The sequence below is a fragment of the Ranitomeya imitator genome, unplaced genomic scaffold, assembly GCF_032444005.1.
Source record: "Ranitomeya imitator isolate aRanImi1 unplaced genomic scaffold, aRanImi1.pri SCAFFOLD_257, whole genome shotgun sequence".
Lineage (NCBI taxonomy): Eukaryota > Metazoa > Chordata > Amphibia > Anura > Dendrobatidae > Ranitomeya > Ranitomeya imitator.
Genome location: NW_027193808.1, coordinates 31,699 through 48,972, shown reverse-complemented (window position 1 = coordinate 48,972; position 17,274 = coordinate 31,699). Strand labels below are relative to the sequence as shown.

General features: G+C 43.8%; 10 non-coding genes across 10 annotated transcripts; all 10 read left to right on the top strand.

Annotated features, from left to right (window-relative positions):
• The first annotated feature begins 870 nt into the window (after window positions 1-870).
• LOC138654337 (U2 spliceosomal RNA) lies at window positions 871-1,063 on the top strand. The gene has a single exon (XR_011316212.1). It is a non-coding gene; the product is annotated as a U2 spliceosomal RNA (small nuclear RNA).
• A 985-nt stretch (window positions 1,064-2,048) lies between these two features.
• LOC138654336 (U2 spliceosomal RNA) lies at window positions 2,049-2,241 on the top strand. Its single transcript, XR_011316211.1, has one exon. It is a non-coding gene; the product is annotated as a U2 spliceosomal RNA (small nuclear RNA).
• A 973-nt stretch (window positions 2,242-3,214) lies between these two features.
• LOC138654335 (U2 spliceosomal RNA) lies at window positions 3,215-3,407 on the top strand. Its single transcript, XR_011316210.1, has one exon. It is a non-coding gene; the product is annotated as a U2 spliceosomal RNA (small nuclear RNA).
• A 985-nt stretch (window positions 3,408-4,392) lies between these two features.
• Window positions 4,393-4,585, top strand: LOC138654333 (U2 spliceosomal RNA). The gene has a single exon (XR_011316209.1). It is a non-coding gene; the product is annotated as a U2 spliceosomal RNA (small nuclear RNA).
• A 985-nt stretch (window positions 4,586-5,570) lies between these two features.
• On the top strand, window positions 5,571-5,763 carry LOC138654332 (U2 spliceosomal RNA). Its single transcript, XR_011316208.1, has one exon. It is a non-coding gene; the product is annotated as a U2 spliceosomal RNA (small nuclear RNA).
• Window positions 5,764-6,752: 989 nt separating this feature from the next.
• On the top strand, window positions 6,753-6,945 carry LOC138654331 (U2 spliceosomal RNA). Its single transcript, XR_011316207.1, has one exon. It is a non-coding gene; the product is annotated as a U2 spliceosomal RNA (small nuclear RNA).
• Window positions 6,946-7,926: 981 nt separating this feature from the next.
• LOC138654330 (U2 spliceosomal RNA) lies at window positions 7,927-8,119 on the top strand. Its single transcript, XR_011316206.1, has one exon. It is a non-coding gene; the product is annotated as a U2 spliceosomal RNA (small nuclear RNA).
• Window positions 8,120-9,104: 985 nt separating this feature from the next.
• LOC138654329 (U2 spliceosomal RNA) lies at window positions 9,105-9,297 on the top strand. The gene has a single exon (XR_011316205.1). It is a non-coding gene; the product is annotated as a U2 spliceosomal RNA (small nuclear RNA).
• A 989-nt stretch (window positions 9,298-10,286) lies between these two features.
• LOC138654328 (U2 spliceosomal RNA) lies at window positions 10,287-10,479 on the top strand. Its single transcript, XR_011316204.1, has one exon. It is a non-coding gene; the product is annotated as a U2 spliceosomal RNA (small nuclear RNA).
• A 977-nt stretch (window positions 10,480-11,456) lies between these two features.
• On the top strand, window positions 11,457-11,649 carry LOC138654327 (U2 spliceosomal RNA). The gene has a single exon (XR_011316203.1). It is a non-coding gene; the product is annotated as a U2 spliceosomal RNA (small nuclear RNA).
• Window positions 11,650-17,274: the final 5,625 nt, after the last annotated feature.

The following is a 17,274-nucleotide window of genomic DNA, read 5'->3' as shown; positions in this document are numbered from 1 at the left end:
GCCAAATGTAGCATGCTGCTCGATTTCACTTGCCTAATTGCAACATTTTGTGTGCCTTGCTTTCACCTCTGTATGTATGTATGTATGTATGTATGTATGTATGTATGTATGTATGTATGTATGTATGTATGTATGTATGTATGTCAAGCATTGCATTGCATTCAATAGGCAATCAATCAATCAATCAGGCAATCAATTTTCAGTCTTTCCTGGTTGCTGCCACAGGTGTGTTAAGATGTAGGCCTGAATTAGGCCTTTCTTACAGTGTAGCAAATATACTGTGCCATCTACAGAATTAGGCCCCTGCCTGCTGTCAGCACTTGGTATTTAAATTGAAGCATCCAATGAGTAGTTCTGCCATACATACCACATTTGTGACCACCGATCATGAATTCTTTTGGAAGACATTGTTTACCTCTTGTGGACCACCGACTTTGAAATGCGGTGTATGATAGGTATTTGAAAAAAAGGAAAACTGGTGTCTGTGCTGATCTCGAATCTGCTAGTCTTGTGTCTTGTAGATACACCTGTGTGAGGAGTATTCTAATGCTTTTGACCAACCAGGTGCGCTGCCTGCAGTCGATAGAATCTTAGCACGGAACCTTCACCTGCAGTCACAATGGGGATGGTGGGTGTGTCAAAGTGGGCAGAGTTATGCAGATTCAAAACGCGTTGGGCGCAGCTTCAACGAGCACACACAGACACACACAGCCAAACAACCGACCAAAACCCAAGCACACCCGAACTGTCATTGAGAATGCATCCAGAGTTTCTGAAAATGTCTTCCTTGCGGCAATCTTTGGCTCGGTCTCCACAATGGGTGTCGGTTGTAGGCCTGGGTGCGTCTGAAATGGCCAACCATTTCAGGCCATCGCTTCTCGGCCTCCTATGGCTAAGATCAAGTGTAGTATCTGTTCTTATCAGTTTAATATCTGATACGTCCCCCATGTGGGGACCATATATTAAATGGCTTTTTGGAACAGGGAGCTGGAAATGGAGCTTGCTCAGTCCACTCCACGCATTGACCCGCTATTGCAGTCTCTCCGGGAACAGTGCACTCCTTCTCTGATCCGGTTTCTAAAAACAGATTGAATGGAAATTAGTCAGCACAGCAAGTTGTCTTGGAACCCTAGATGGGAATTTATTTCAGGGTTGTTAAGGAAGCACATTTCACATGCCGCTGGCTGCCAAATGTAGCATGCTGCTCGATTTCACTTGCCTAATTGCAACATTTTGTGTGCCTTGCTTTCACCTCTGTATGTATGTATGTATGTATGTATGTATGTATGTATGTATGTATGTATGTATGTATGTATGTATGTCAAGCATTGCATTGCATTCAATAGGCAATCAATCAATCAATCAGGCAATCAATTTTCAGTCTTTCCTGGTTGCTGCCACAGGTGTGTTAAGATGTAGGCCTGAATTAGGCCTTTCTTACAGTGTAGCAAATATACTGTGCCATCTACAGAATTAGGCCCCTGCCTGCTGTCAGCACTTGGTATTTAAATTGAAGCATCCAATGAGTAGTTCTGCCATACATACCACATTTGTGACCACCGATCATGAATTCTTTTGGAAGACATTGTTTACCTCTTGTGGACCACCGACTTTGAAATGCGGTGTATGATAGGTATTTGAAAAAAAGGAAAACTGGTGTCTGTGCTGATCTCGAATCTGCTAGTCTTGTGTCTTGTAGATACACCTGTGTGAGGAGTATTCTAATGCTTTTGACCAGCCAGGTGCGCTGCCTGCAGTCGATAGAATCTTAGCACGGAACCTTCACCTGCAGTCACAATGGGGATGGTGGGTGTGTCAAAGTGGGCAGAGTTATGCAGATTCAAAACGCGTTGGGCGCAGCTTCAACGAGCACACACAGACACACACAGCCAAACAACCGACCAAAACCCAAGCACACCCGAACTGTCATTGAGAATGCATCCAGAGTTTCTGAAAATGTCTTCCTTGCGGCAATCTTTGGCTCGGTCTCCACAATGGGTGTCGGTTGTAGGCCTGGGTGCGTCTGAAATGGCCAACCATTTCAGGCCATCGCTTCTCGGCCTCCTATGGCTAAGATCAAGTGTAGTATCTGTTCTTATCAGTTTAATATCTGATACGTCCCCCATGTGGGGACCATATATTAAATGGCTTTTTGGAACAGGGAGCTGGAAATGGAGCTTGCTCAGTCCACTCCACGCATTGACCCGCTATTGCAGTCTCTCCGGGAACAGTGCACTCCTTCTCTGATCCGGTTTCTAAAAACAGATTGAATGGAAATTAGTCAGCACAGCAAGTTGTCTTGGAACCCTAGATGGGAATTTATTTCAGGGTTGTTAAGGAAGCACATTTCACATGCCGCTGGCTGCCAAATGTAGCATGCTGCTCGATTTCACTTGCCTAATTGCAACATTTTGTGTGCCTTGCTTTCACCTCTGTATGTATGTATGTATGTATGTATGTATGTATGTATGTATGTATGTATGTATGTCAAGCATTGCATTGCATTCAATAGGCAATCAATCAATCAATCAGGCAATCAATTTTCAGTCTTTCCTGGTTGCTGCCACAGGTGTGTTAAGATGTAGGCCTGAATTAGGCCTTTCTTACAGTGTAGCAAATATACTGTGCCATCTACAGAATTAGGCCCCTGCCTGCTGTCAGCACTTGGTATTTAAATTGAAGCATCCAATGAGTAGTTCTGCCATACATACCACATTTGTGACCACCGATCATGAATTCTTTTGGAAGACATTGTTTACCTCTTGTGGACCACCGACTTTGAAATGCGGTGTATGATAGGTATTTGAAAAAAAGGAAAACTGGTGTCTGTGCTGATCTCGAATCTGCTAGTCTTGTGTCTTGTAGATACACCTGTGTGAGGAGTATTCTAATGCTTTTGACCAACCAGGTGCGCTGCCTGCAGTCGATAGAATCTTAGCACGGAACCTTCACCTGCAGTCACAATGGGGATGGTGGGTGTGTCAAAGTGGGCAGAGTTATGCAGATTCAAAACGCGTTGGGCGCAGCTTCAACGAGCACACACAGACACACACAGCCAAACAACCGACCAAAACCCAAGCACACCCGAACTGTCATTGAGAATGCATCCAGAGTTTCTGAAAATGTCTTCCTTGCGGCAATCTTTGGCTCGGTCTCCACAATGGGTGTCGGTTGTAGGCCTGGGTGCGTCTGAAATGGCCAACCATTTCAGGCCATCGCTTCTCGGCCTCCTATGGCTAAGATCAAGTGTAGTATCTGTTCTTATCAGTTTAATATCTGATACGTCCCCCATGTGGGGACCATATATTAAATGGCTTTTTGGAACAGGGAGCTGGAAATGGAGCTTGCTCAGTCCACTCCACGCATTGACCCGCTATTGCAGTCTCTCCGGGAACAGTGCACTCCTTCTCTGATCCGGTTTCTAAAAACAGATTGAATGGAAATTAGTCAGCACAGCAAGTTGTCTTGGAACCCTAGATGGGAATTTATTTCAGGGTTGTTAAGGAAGCACATTTCACATGCCGCTGGCTGCCAAATGTAGCATGCTGCTCGATTTCACTTGCCTAATTGCAACATTTTGTGTGCCTTGCTTTCACCTCTGTATGTATGTATGTATGTATGTATGTATGTATGTATGTATGTATGTATGTATGTATGTATGTATGTCAAGCATTGCATTGCATTCAATAGGCAATCAATCAATCAATCAGGCAATCAATTTTCAGTCTTTCCTGGTTGCTGCCACAGGTGTGTTAAGATGTAGGCCTGAATTAGGCCTTTCTTACAGTGTAGCAAATATACTGTGCCATCTACAGAATTAGGCCCCTGCCTGCTGTCAGCACTTGGTATTTAAATTGAAGCATCCAATGAGTAGTTCTGCCATACATACCACATTTGTGACCACCGATCATGAATTCTTTTGGAAGACATTGTTTACCTCTTGTGGACCACCGACTTTGAAATGCGGTGTATGATAGGTATTTGAAAAAAAGGAAAACTGGTGTCTGTGCTGATCTCGAATCTGCTAGTCTTGTGTCTTGTAGATACACCTGTGTGAGGAGTATTCTAATGCTTTTGACCAACCAGGTGCGCTGCCTGCAGTCGATAGAATCTTAGCACGGAACCTTCACCTGCAGTCACAATGGGGATGGTGGGTGTGTCAAAGTGGGCAGAGTTATGCAGATTCAAAACGCGTTGGGCGCAGCTTCAACGAGCACACACAGACACACACAGCCAAACAACCGACCAAAACCCAAGCACACCCGAACTGTCATTGAGAATGCATCCAGAGTTTCTGAAAATGTCTTCCTTGCGGCAATCTTTGGCTCGGTCTCCACAATGGGTGTCGGTTGTAGGCCTGGGTGCGTCTGAAATGGCCAACCATTTCAGGCCATCGCTTCTCGGCCTCCTATGGCTAAGATCAAGTGTAGTATCTGTTCTTATCAGTTTAATATCTGATACGTCCCCCATGTGGGGACCATATATTAAATGGCTTTTTGGAACAGGGAGCTGGAAATGGAGCTTGCTCAGTCCACTCCACGCATTGACCCGCTATTGCAGTCTCTCCGGGAACAGTGCACTCCTTCTCTGATCCGGTTTCTAAAAACAGATTGAATGGAAATTAGTCAGCACAGCAAGTTGTCTTGGAACCCTAGATGGGAATTTATTTCAGGGTTGTTAAGGAAGCACATTTCACATGCCGCTGGCTGCCAAATGTAGCATGCTGCTCGATTTCACTTGCCTAATTGCAACATTTTGTGTGCCTTGCTTTCACCTCTGTATGTATGTATGTATGTATGTATGTATGTATGTATGTATGTATGTATGTATGTATGTATGTATGTCAAGCATTGCATTGCATTCAATAGGCAATCAATCAATCAATCAGGCAATCAATTTTCAGTCTTTCCTGGTTGCTGCCACAGGTGTGTTAAGATGTAGGCCTGAATTAGGCCTTTCTTACAGTGTAGCAAATATACTGTGCCATCTACAGAATTAGGCCCCTGCCTGCTGTCAGCACTTGGTATTTAAATTGAAGCATCCAATGAGTAGTTCTGCCATACATACCACATTTGTGACCACCGATCATGAATTCTTTTGGAAGACATTGTTTACCTCTTGTGGACCACCGACTTTGAAATGCGGTGTATGATAGGTATTTGAAAAAAAGGAAAACTGGTGTCTGTGCTGATCTCGAATCTGCTAGTCTTGTGTCTTGTAGATACACCTGTGTGAGGAGTATTCTAATGCTTTTGACCAACCAGGTGCGCTGCCTGCAGTCGATAGAATCTTAGCACGGAACCTTCACCTGCAGTCACAATGGGGATGGTGGGTGTGTCAAAGTGGGCAGAGTTATGCAGATTCAAAACGCGTTGGGCGCAGCTTCAACGAGCACACACAGACACACACAGCCAAACAACCGACCAAAACCCAAGCACACCCGAACTGTCATTGAGAATGCATCCAGAGTTTCTGAAAATGTCTTCCTTGCGGCAATCTTTGGCTCGGTCTCCACAATGGGTGTCGGTTGTAGGCCTGGGTGCGTCTGAAATGGCCAACCATTTCAGGCCATCGCTTCTCGGCCTCCTATGGCTAAGATCAAGTGTAGTATCTGTTCTTATCAGTTTAATATCTGATACGTCCCCCATGTGGGGACCATATATTAAATGGCTTTTTGGAACAGGGAGCTGGAAATGGAGCTTGCTCAGTCCACTCCACGCATTGACCCGCTATTGCAGTCTCTCCGGGAACAGTGCACTCCTTCTCTGATCCGGTTTCTAAAAACAGATTGAATGGAAATTAGTCAGCACAGCAAGTTGTCTTGGAACCCTAGATGGGAATTTATTTCAGGGTTGTTAAGGAAGCACATTTCACATGCCGCTGGCTGCCAAATGTAGCATGCTGCTCGATTTCACTTGCCTAATTGCAACATTTTGTGTGCCTTGCTTTCACCTCTGTATGTATGTATGTATGTATGTATGTATGTATGTATGTATGTATGTATGTATGTATGTATGTATGTATGTCAAGCATTGCATTGCATTCAATAGGCAATCAATCAATCAATCAGGCAATCAATTTTCAGTCTTTCCTGGTTGCTGCCACAGGTGTGTTAAGATGTAGGCCTGAATTAGGCCTTTCTTACAGTGTAGCAAATATACTGTGCCATCTACAGAATTAGGCCCCTGCCTGCTGTCAGCACTTGGTATTTAAATTGAAGCATCCAATGAGTAGTTCTGCCATACATACCACATTTGTGACCACCGATCATGAATTCTTTTGGAAGACATTGTTTACCTCTTGTGGACCACCGACTTTGAAATGCGGTGTATGATAGGTATTTGAAAAAAAGGAAAACTGGTGTCTGTGCTGATCTCGAATCTGCTAGTCTTGTGTCTTGTAGATACACCTGTGTGAGGAGTATTCTAATGCTTTTGACCAACCAGGTGCGCTGCCTGCAGTCGATAGAATCTTAGCACGGAACCTTCACCTGCAGTCACAATGGGGATGGTGGGTGTGTCAAAGTGGGCAGAGTTATGCAGATTCAAAACGCGTTGGGCGCAGCTTCAACGAGCACACACAGACACACACAGCCAAACAACCGACCAAAACCCAAGCACACCCGAACTGTCATTGAGAATGCATCCAGAGTTTCTGAAAATGTCTTCCTTGCGGCAATCTTTGGCTCGGTCTCCACAATGGGTGTCGGTTGTAGGCCTGGGTGCGTCTGAAATGGCCAACCATTTCAGGCCATCGCTTCTCGGCCTCCTATGGCTAAGATCAAGTGTAGTATCTGTTCTTATCAGTTTAATATCTGATACGTCCCCCATGTGGGGACCATATATTAAATGGCTTTTTGGAACAGGGAGCTGGAAATGGAGCTTGCTCAGTCCACTCCACGCATTGACCCGCTATTGCAGTCTCTCCGGGAACAGTGCACTCCTTCTCTGATCCGGTTTCTAAAAACAGATTGAATGGAAATTAGTCAGCACAGCAAGTTGTCTTGGAACCCTAGATGGGAATTTATTTCAGGGTTGTTAAGGAAGCACATTTCACATGCCGCTGGCTGCCAAATGTAGCATGCTGCTCGATTTCACTTGCCTAATTGCAACATTTTGTGTGCCTTGCTTTCACCTCTGTATGTATGTATGTATGTATGTATGTATGTATGTATGTATGTATGTATGTATGTATGTATGTCAAGCATTGCATTGCATTCAATAGGCAATCAATCAATCAATCAGGCAATCAATTTTCAGTCTTTCCTGGTTGCTGCCACAGGTGTGTTAAGATGTAGGCCTGAATTAGGCCTTTCTTACAGTGTAGCAAATATACTGTGCCATCTACAGAATTAGGCCCCTGCCTGCTGTCAGCACTTGGTATTTAAATTGAAGCATCCAATGAGTAGTTCTGCCATACATACCACATTTGTGACCACCGATCATGAATTCTTTTGGAAGACATTGTTTACCTCTTGTGGACCACCGACTTTGAAATGCGGTGTATGATAGGTATTTGAAAAAAAGGAAAACTGGTGTCTGTGCTGATCTCGAATCTGCTAGTCTTGTGTCTTGTAGATACACCTGTGTGAGGAGTATTCTAATGCTTTTGACCAACCAGGTGCGCTGCCTGCAGTCGATAGAATCTTAGCACGGAACCTTCACCTGCAGTCACAATGGGGATGGTGGGTGTGTCAAAGTGGGCAGAGTTATGCAGATTCAAAACGCGTTGGGCGCAGCTTCAACGAGCACACACAGACACACACAGCCAAACAACCGACCAAAACCCAAGCACACCCGAACTGTCATTGAGAATGCATCCAGAGTTTCTGAAAATGTCTTCCTTGCGGCAATCTTTGGCTCGGTCTCCACAATGGGTGTCGGTTGTAGGCCTGGGTGCGTCTGAAATGGCCAACCATTTCAGGCCATCGCTTCTCGGCCTCCTATGGCTAAGATCAAGTGTAGTATCTGTTCTTATCAGTTTAATATCTGATACGTCCCCCATGTGGGGACCATATATTAAATGGCTTTTTGGAACAGGGAGCTGGAAATGGAGCTTGCTCAGTCCACTCCACGCATTGACCCGCTATTGCAGTCTCTCCGGGAACAGTGCACTCCTTCTCTGATCCGGTTTCTAAAAACAGATTGAATGGAAATTAGTCAGCACAGCAAGTTGTCTTGGAACCCTAGATGGGAATTTATTTCAGGGTTGTTAAGGAAGCACATTTCACATGCCGCTGGCTGCCAAATGTAGCATGCTGCTCGATTTCACTTGCCTAATTGCAACATTTTGTGTGCCTTGCTTTCACCTCTGTATGTATGTATGTATGTATGTATGTATGTATGTATGTATGTATGTATGTATGTATGTATGTATGTCAAGCATTGCATTGCATTCAATAGGCAATCAATCAATCAATCAGGCAATCAATTTTCAGTCTTTCCTGGTTGCTGCCACAGGTGTGTTAAGATGTAGGCCTGAATTAGGCCTTTCTTACAGTGTAGCAAATATACTGTGCCATCTACAGAATTAGGCCCCTGCCTGCTGTCAGCACTTGGTATTTAAATTGAAGCATCCAATGAGTAGTTCTGCCATACATACCACATTTGTGACCACCGATCATGAATTCTTTTGGAAGACATTGTTTACCTCTTGTGGACCACCGACTTTGAAATGCGGTGTATGATAGGTATTTGAAAAAAAGGAAAACTGGTGTCTGTGCTGATCTCGAATCTGCTAGTCTTGTGTCTTGTAGATACACCTGTGTGAGGAGTATTCTAATGCTTTTGACCAACCAGGTGCGCTGCCTGCAGTCGATAGAATCTTAGCACGGAACCTTCACCTGCAGTCACAATGGGGATGGTGGGTGTGTCAAAGTGGGCAGAGTTATGCAGATTCAAAACGCGTTGGGCGCAGCTTCAACGAGCACACACAGACACACACAGCCAAACAACCGACCAAAACCCAAGCACACCCGAACTGTCATTGAGAATGCATCCAGAGTTTCTGAAAATGTCTTCCTTGCGGCAATCTTTGGCTCGGTCTCCACAATGGGTGTCGGTTGTAGGCCTGGGTGCGTCTGAAATGGCCAACCATTTCAGGCCATCGCTTCTCGGCCTCCTATGGCTAAGATCAAGTGTAGTATCTGTTCTTATCAGTTTAATATCTGATACGTCCCCCATGTGGGGACCATATATTAAATGGCTTTTTGGAACAGGGAGCTGGAAATGGAGCTTGCTCAGTCCACTCCACGCATTGACCCGCTATTGCAGTCTCTCCGGGAACAGTGCACTCCTTCTCTGATCCGGTTTCTAAAAACAGATTGAATGGAAATTAGTCAGCACAGCAAGTTGTCTTGGAACCCTAGATGGGAATTTATTTCAGGGTTGTTAAGGAAGCACATTTCACATGCCGCTGGCTGCCAAATGTAGCATGCTGCTCGATTTCACTTGCCTAATTGCAACATTTTGTGTGCCTTGCTTTCACCTCTGTATGTATGTATGTATGTATGTATGTATGTATGTATGTATGTATGTATGTATGTATGTATGTATGTATGTCAAGCATTGCATTGCATTCAATAGGCAATCAATCAATCAATCAGGCAATCAATTTTCAGTCTTTCCTGGTTGCTGCCACAGGTGTGTTAAGATGTAGGCCTGAATTAGGCCTTTCTTACAGTGTAGCAAATATACTGTGCCATCTACAGAATTAGGCCCCTGCCTGCTGTCAGCACTTGGTATTTAAATTGAAGCATCCAATGAGTAGTTCTGCCATACATACCACATTTGTGACCACCGATCATGAATTCTTTTGGAAGACATTGTTTACCTCTTGTGGACCACCGACTTTGAAATGCGGTGTATGATAGGTATTTGAAAAAAAGGAAAACTGGTGTCTGTGCTGATCTCGAATCTGCTAGTCTTGTGTCTTGTAGATACACCTGTGTGAGGAGTATTCTAATGCTTTTGACCAACCAGGTGCGCTGCCTGCAGTCGATAGAATCTTAGCACGGAACCTTCACCTGCAGTCACAATGGGGATGGTGGGTGTGTCAAAGTGGGCAGAGTTATGCAGATTCAAAACGCGTTGGGCGCAGCTTCAACGAGCACACACAGACACACACAGCCAAACAACCGACCAAAACCCAAGCACACCCGAACTGTCATTGAGAATGCATCCAGAGTTTCTGAAAATGTCTTCCTTGCGGCAATCTTTGGCTCGGTCTCCACAATGGGTGTCGGTTGTAGGCCTGGGTGCGTCTGAAATGGCCAACCATTTCAGGCCATCGCTTCTCGGCCTCCTATGGCTAAGATCAAGTGTAGTATCTGTTCTTATCAGTTTAATATCTGATACGTCCCCCATGTGGGGACCATATATTAAATGGCTTTTTGGAACAGGGAGCTGGAAATGGAGCTTGCTCAGTCCACTCCACGCATTGACCCGCTATTGCAGTCTCTCCGGGAACAGTGCACTCCTTCTCTGATCCGGTTTCTAAAAACAGATTGAATGGAAATTAGTCAGCACAGCAAGTTGTCTTGGAACCCTAGATGGGAATTTATTTCAGGGTTGTTAAGGAAGCACATTTCACATGCCGCTGGCTGCCAAATGTAGCATGCTGCTCGATTTCACTTGCCTAATTGCAACATTTTGTGTGCCTTGCTTTCACCTCTGTATGTATGTATGTATGTATGTATGTATGTATGTATGTATGTATGTATGTATGTATGTCAAGCATTGCATTGCATTCAATAGGCAATCAATCAATCAATCAGGCAATCAATTTTCAGTCTTTCCTGGTTGCTGCCACAGGTGTGTTAAGATGTAGGCCTGAATTAGGCCTTTCTTACAGTGTAGCAAATATACTGTGCCATCTACAGAATTAGGCCCCTGCCTGCTGTCAGCACTTGGTATTTAAATTGAAGCATCCAATGAGTAGTTCTGCCATACATACCACATTTGTGACCACCGATCATGAATTCTTTTGGAAGACATTGTTTACCTCTTGTGGACCACCGACTTTGAAATGCGGTGTATGATAGGTATTTGAAAAAAAGGAAAACTGGTGTCTGTGCTGATCTCGAATCTGCTAGTCTTGTGTCTTGTAGATACACCTGTGTGAGGAGTATTCTAATGCTTTTGACCAACCAGGTGCGCTGCCTGCAGTCGATAGAATCTTAGCACGGAACCTTCACCTGCAGTCACAATGGGGATGGTGGGTGTGTCAAAGTGGGCAGAGTTATGCAGATTCAAAACGCGTTGGGCGCAGCTTCAACGAGCACACACAGACACACACAGCCAAACAACCGACCAAAACCCAAGCACACCCGAACTGTCATTGAGAATGCATCCAGAGTTTCTGAAAATGTCTTCCTTGCGGCAATCTTTGGCTCGGTCTCCACAATGGGTGTCGGTTGTAGGCCTGGGTGCGTCTGAAATGGCCAACCATTTCAGGCCATCGCTTCTCGGCCTCCTATGGCTAAGATCAAGTGTAGTATCTGTTCTTATCAGTTTAATATCTGATACGTCCCCCATGTGGGGACCATATATTAAATGGCTTTTTGGAACAGGGAGCTGGAAATGGAGCTTGCTCAGTCCACTCCACGCATTGACCCGCTATTGCAGTCTCTCCGGGAACAGTGCACTCCTTCTCTGATCCGGTTTCTAAAAACAGATTGAATGGAAATTAGTCAGCACAGCAAGTTGTCTTGGAACCCTAGATGGGAATTTATTTCAGGGTTGTTAAGGAAGCACATTTCACATGCCGCTGGCTGCCAAATGTAGCATGCTGCTCGATTTCACTTGCCTAATTGCAACATTTTGTGTGCCTTGCTTTCACCTCTGTATGTATGTATGTATGTATGTATGTATGTATGTATGTATGTATGTATGTATGTATGTATGTCAAGCATTGCATTGCATTCAATAGGCAATCAATCAATCAATCAGGCAATCAATTTTCAGTCTTTCCTGGTTGCTGCCACAGGTGTGTTAAGATGTAGGCCTGAATTAGGCCTTTCTTACAGTGTAGCAAATATACTGTGCCATCTACAGAATTAGGCCCCTGCCTGCTGTCAGCACTTGGTATTTAAATTGAAGCATCCAATGAGTAGTTCTGCCATACATACCACATTTGTGACCACCGATCATGAATTCTTTTGGAAGACATTGTTTACCTCTTGTGGACCACCGACTTTGAAATGCGGTGTATGATAGGTATTTGAAAAAAAGGAAAACTGGTGTCTGTGCTGATCTCGAATCTGCTAGTCTTGTGTCTTGTAGATACACCTGTGTGAGGAGTATTCTAATGCTTTTGACCAACCAGGTGCGCTGCCTGCAGTCGATAGAATCTTAGCACGGAACCTTCACCTGCAGTCACAATGGGGATGGTGGGTGTGTCAAAGTGGGCAGAGTTATGCAGATTCAAAACGCGTTGGGCGCAGCTTCAACGAGCACACACAGACACACACAGCCAAACAACCGACCAAAACCCAAGCACACCCGAACTGTCATTGAGAATGCATCCAGAGTTTCTGAAAATGTCTTCCTTGCGGCAATCTTTGGCTCGGTCTCCACAATGGGTGTCGGTTGTAGGCCTGGGTGCGTCTGAAATGGCCAACCATTTCAGGCCATCGCTTCTCGGCCTTTTGGCTAAGATCAAGTGTAGGATTTTCTTGCATTTGGTCGAAGTCCTTTAGGTGCCTGGGGTACCCCGCCTCTCGGCCTTGGGTGCGGGTCCCACTCTTGTAGTGGGATCCAATCCCTTGTTGCTATAGGGAGGTGGGCTTAGTCCCTAGGCAACGAGTTGCGATCGCCCTAGCCAGGTAGTCTTTGGATTACTTGGTGCCCTTTCCTTGTTGCGGAACACCCCCGTTTGTTGCGGAACACCCCCGTTTTTTTTTTCCTTATAACCATGGACCCAGATCCTGGTGATGTTCCAACCTATGCTCTTCTAAAGCATACGGTTAGGATTTATTTTGAGAAAGGTGGAGGAGATGGCCGTGGACTAAAATTCGTGGTTGGCAATGTCCTGGAGAAGGCTCTTTCAGTCCGGAAACACGAAATCCTGGCCATCCAGGACTATCCAAGACGTGGTATCTATGATGTGACTTTTACCGGAGAAGGTATCCATCAGCATGTTTGTAACCAGGTCATCTCCCCTGATGTGATTATCCAGAAAAACCCCGAACTTAAAGGGGTTAAATTTGCTATTCATGATTTAGAAGAGACCAGGCTCTTGATTGTTAAAATTTATTCACCCCATATGCAAGAAAGCGAAATCGGAAGATACCTGTTGGGTTTCTTCAAAAAAGTCAATTGTTTGGGGAAGATTTTGAATGAATGCGGCATTTGGACCTCCAAATGGAGATATGTTGTAACCTGTGTCAAAAATGCCTCAAAACCTGGAGGAGTAGATTTACCACCAGCTCGTTTTAAAATTGGCAAAACGAATGGCGACCTCTATTTTAATGGCATGCCGTCCTTCTGTAGAAAATGTAAACTATATGGGCATTCAAATTGTGACCCGACCTGTGCAAAATGTGGGAGCCAGGAACATAAAACCGAGCAATGCCAGGCAGAAAATATGTGTACAAATTGTCTTGCAAAAGATCATTCTTTTTCATTTTGTCCTAACAGGAAAAACACAAAAGGAGCACAACCCGAGAAGGAACAGCCTCCGGCCCCCTGCCAACCCTCGGCTGGTTCTGCTGTCCCCGAGACAAAGGAGGATGAGGAGGAGTCGATGGACGAGTCGAATGAGGTACCTGGTACAGGTAAGGATGGCTACACTGAAGTGAGAAACGAGAAAGCGAGACGCAGGAGGGAACGGCAGAAGGAGAGCAGGCAGCAGAAAGAGGACCCCGCAGAGGGTACAGCTGCTTCTGCAAAAAGCCAACCCTTGTCTCTGCGATCTTCCGGGACGGCTCTAGGGCGCGGAAAATCGGACTCAAAAAGGCGGAAAGTCCAGGAGAAAACAGGTGGTGCATCAAGGGAAGTACCCCCACAGGAACCCCCTGATGGAGGTGGGAAACCCGAAGAGATGCCCATGGAGGAGCGGGCAACCCCACCCTCTTCAGAGATGGAGAGGGGGTCTGGGGTGGCTACCTCAGCCATTCCTGTAACTCCGGTCAGAGGACAGCCGGCACCCGAGCTCGATCTGACCCCTCCGATTGGTCCCCTGGAGGGGGGGCCGGTGGGAGATCAGGAGCAGGGATGGGGGTCGGCCTACCTGACAAGTAAGGTCTTATTTATGGAGAGTGAGCTCGTCCCGGAAAGTGTAATGCCATCCGAAGCCCTGTCTGATGGAGAGTCCTCCGAGATCTCTTCCCTCATGACCGTCGCCGACAAGACCGAACCCTCCGATGAGGACATATAAGCCAGCTGAGGTAAGAGTTTTTGAATTTCGTACCTCTTATTTTCTCTTATGGCGGGGATCTCTGGAATATCCCTCAACGCTAGAGGGATTAAAACAAAACCCAGGAGGTTGGCGCTCTTTGACTTTTTGTACACTTTGTCGGCATCAGTTATCTTCTTACAGGAATGCAATATTCCACACTCTTTAAATTATAACAAGTATAAAACAGATTGGACACATGGACCCTCAGTGTGGTCAGGATCAAATGAATCCAGGTCAGCAGGGGTCGCCATTCTTTTTAAAGGTAATGTTTTTATTGACTCAGTTCAGGAGGTTTTACCAGGCAGGATTTTATTGGTTAAAGCTTTTATTAATGGTTTTAAATGGCAGTTTTTAAATTTTTATGGATCTACTGAGAAAAATGAAAGAGCAAAAATGTTAGAAATGTTACCCCTTTTTATTAATGATTCTGATCCTCTTATTTTAGCAGGTGATTTTAATTGTATTATGGGTGGGGAGAAAAGATTCTCCAATGCGGTAAGCAGAAACTACGATAAAACCTCTTTTATGCTCAGAAACGTTGTGCATGATTTTAAACTTATCGATTGTTTTAAGGAATGCAATATGAATCTCCCTGCTGAAGAGTGGGTAACCTGGAGCAATGTGAACTGTAGCTCCAGAATTGATTTTATTTTTTGTTCTAATTCCATACTGCCTTTTAAATGTGAGCTTTTAACCAATGTCTTTTCAGACCATAAACTTTTACTTTTTAATGTTAATTATGATGATTTTAAGAAAAAAGGTAAAGGTGCCTGGAAACTAAATGTCTCTCTCTTAGATGATCCAGAAATTTTAACCAGTTTTACGGAATTTTATACAAATTGCAAACAAACTAGAGATCCCCGTACCCCTATTAGTAGGTGGTGGGAAAAAATGAAGAAAAATATTAAAGATTTCTTTATTAAAGTTGGAGTACAAAAAGCTAAAGAAAAGAGAGAGATTTACAACCTCCTAAATACCCGACTGCAAACCCTCTACAAACTACGTGAGCATGACATTGATGTGGATAAAGATATTTGTAATCTCAAAACTGAAATATCAAGATGCTTGGAACAAAGAGGGAAACAATTAATCTTTCACTCAAAAGTCAAGCATATAGAAGAGAATGAAACTTGTTCCCGTTATTTCTTTAAAAATATGGTCGGAAAAAGGGTATTTATTAATTCTTTGGAGGGAGAAAATGAAATAGAGGGAATTTTAAAAAAAGTCCACCTATTTTATGCTGACCTTTTTAATAAAAAAGTTATAGACAATAGTTTTATGGAAAGCTCTATGGAAGAAATCACAACTATTTTAGACCCAGTGTCACAAAACTTTTTATTGCAGGACCTGAGCAAGGAAGAGGTGGCTGAAACAGTGAAAAGTTTTAAACCAGGAAAAGTCCCCGGGCCAGACGGTATCCCCATAGAATTTTATTCCAGTTTTTATGAGCTTTTACAAGAAGATCTTTTAAATATTTTAAGTGAGGTTTTTAATACAAAAACTCTCCCCACCTCTTGGAAAAAGGGTGAGGTTTCCCTTATATATAAAAAAGGGGACAAAACAGACATAAAGAATTGGAGACCAATAACCCTTTTAAACTGTGACTATAAAATAATGGCCAAAATTTGTGCAAACAGACTCAAAAAAGTGGTGGGAAACATAATACATCCTAACCAGGTCTGTGGTATACCAGAGAGAAGCATATGGGAAAACCTAAATTTAATTAAAGACATAATTGATGACACTAAATCAAGGGGAGGTGGAATGGCGGTCTTATCCCTTGATTTCGAGAAAGCTTTTGATAGAGTATCTCACGAGTTCCTTTTTAATGTTTTAAATAAAATGGGTATACCAGAAGGTTTTTTAGAGTCACTTAAGGCATTTTATAAAGACTGCACAAGCAAAATTGTGATAAATGGTTTTAAAACTAAAGACGTTGTTTTAAAATCTGGGGTTAAGCAGGGTTGTCCCCTGTCCCCACTTTTATTTATTTGTGCTCTTGAACCCCTGCTATGTGCCCTGAGGAGGGATAAACAAATCCGGGGAATCCCACTGCCTGGTGGAGGGGGTCTGGAGGCTAAAGTCACAGGGTATATGGATGATGTAGCCATAATATGCAGGGATTCTCCTTCCATACAAAAAGCCTTAAGGCAGGTGGAGTTTTTCTGCTGTGGGTCTGGTTTTAAATTAAATTTTAATAAAAGTTCTATTTTTAAGGTTGGCAAGGTGGTTTTAACAGATATCCAAGTTCCTGAGAGGGACTCTGTTCAAGTTTTAGGTGTTATTTTTAATGAAGAAAATAAAGGCACTGAAAGCTGGAATATGGTGGCTCAGAAGGTAAACCAAAAGCTGTGTATGTGGAATTTGAGAAAAATGACTATGGAGGGGAAAATTTTAATTATTAAAATGGTCATATTGCCGCTTTTATTATATTTAAGCCTGGTCTTCCCCCCTCCAAACGGCATTTTTAACAAAATAATTAAAGCTTGTTTTACCTTTTATTGGAGTTCCAAGATGGAAAAACTAAAGAGAGAGCTGGTGGTAAAATCCAAAGGTAATGGTGGCAAAGACTTCCCAGATTTTAGAGCATTTGTTTTAATCCGTTTCTTTGTCCTGTGTTTTAATTCCCTTTTTAAAAATACTTACTGGTCATATTTTATACGTTTTAACATTGGTTTTTTTATGAGACGCCTTGGGTGGTTTGAAACAGTTTTAAATTCCCCATATGCTTTTAACACACCCGAAAACTATAAAATCTTAGGTACCATTGTTAACACATATGACCTAAAGGGCATAAACACAGAGGCCCTAGGGGATAGCAAAAAGATCCTAAAGGGCCTCAAAGGAAAAGAACAAGTGACGCAGATTGAAAACTTT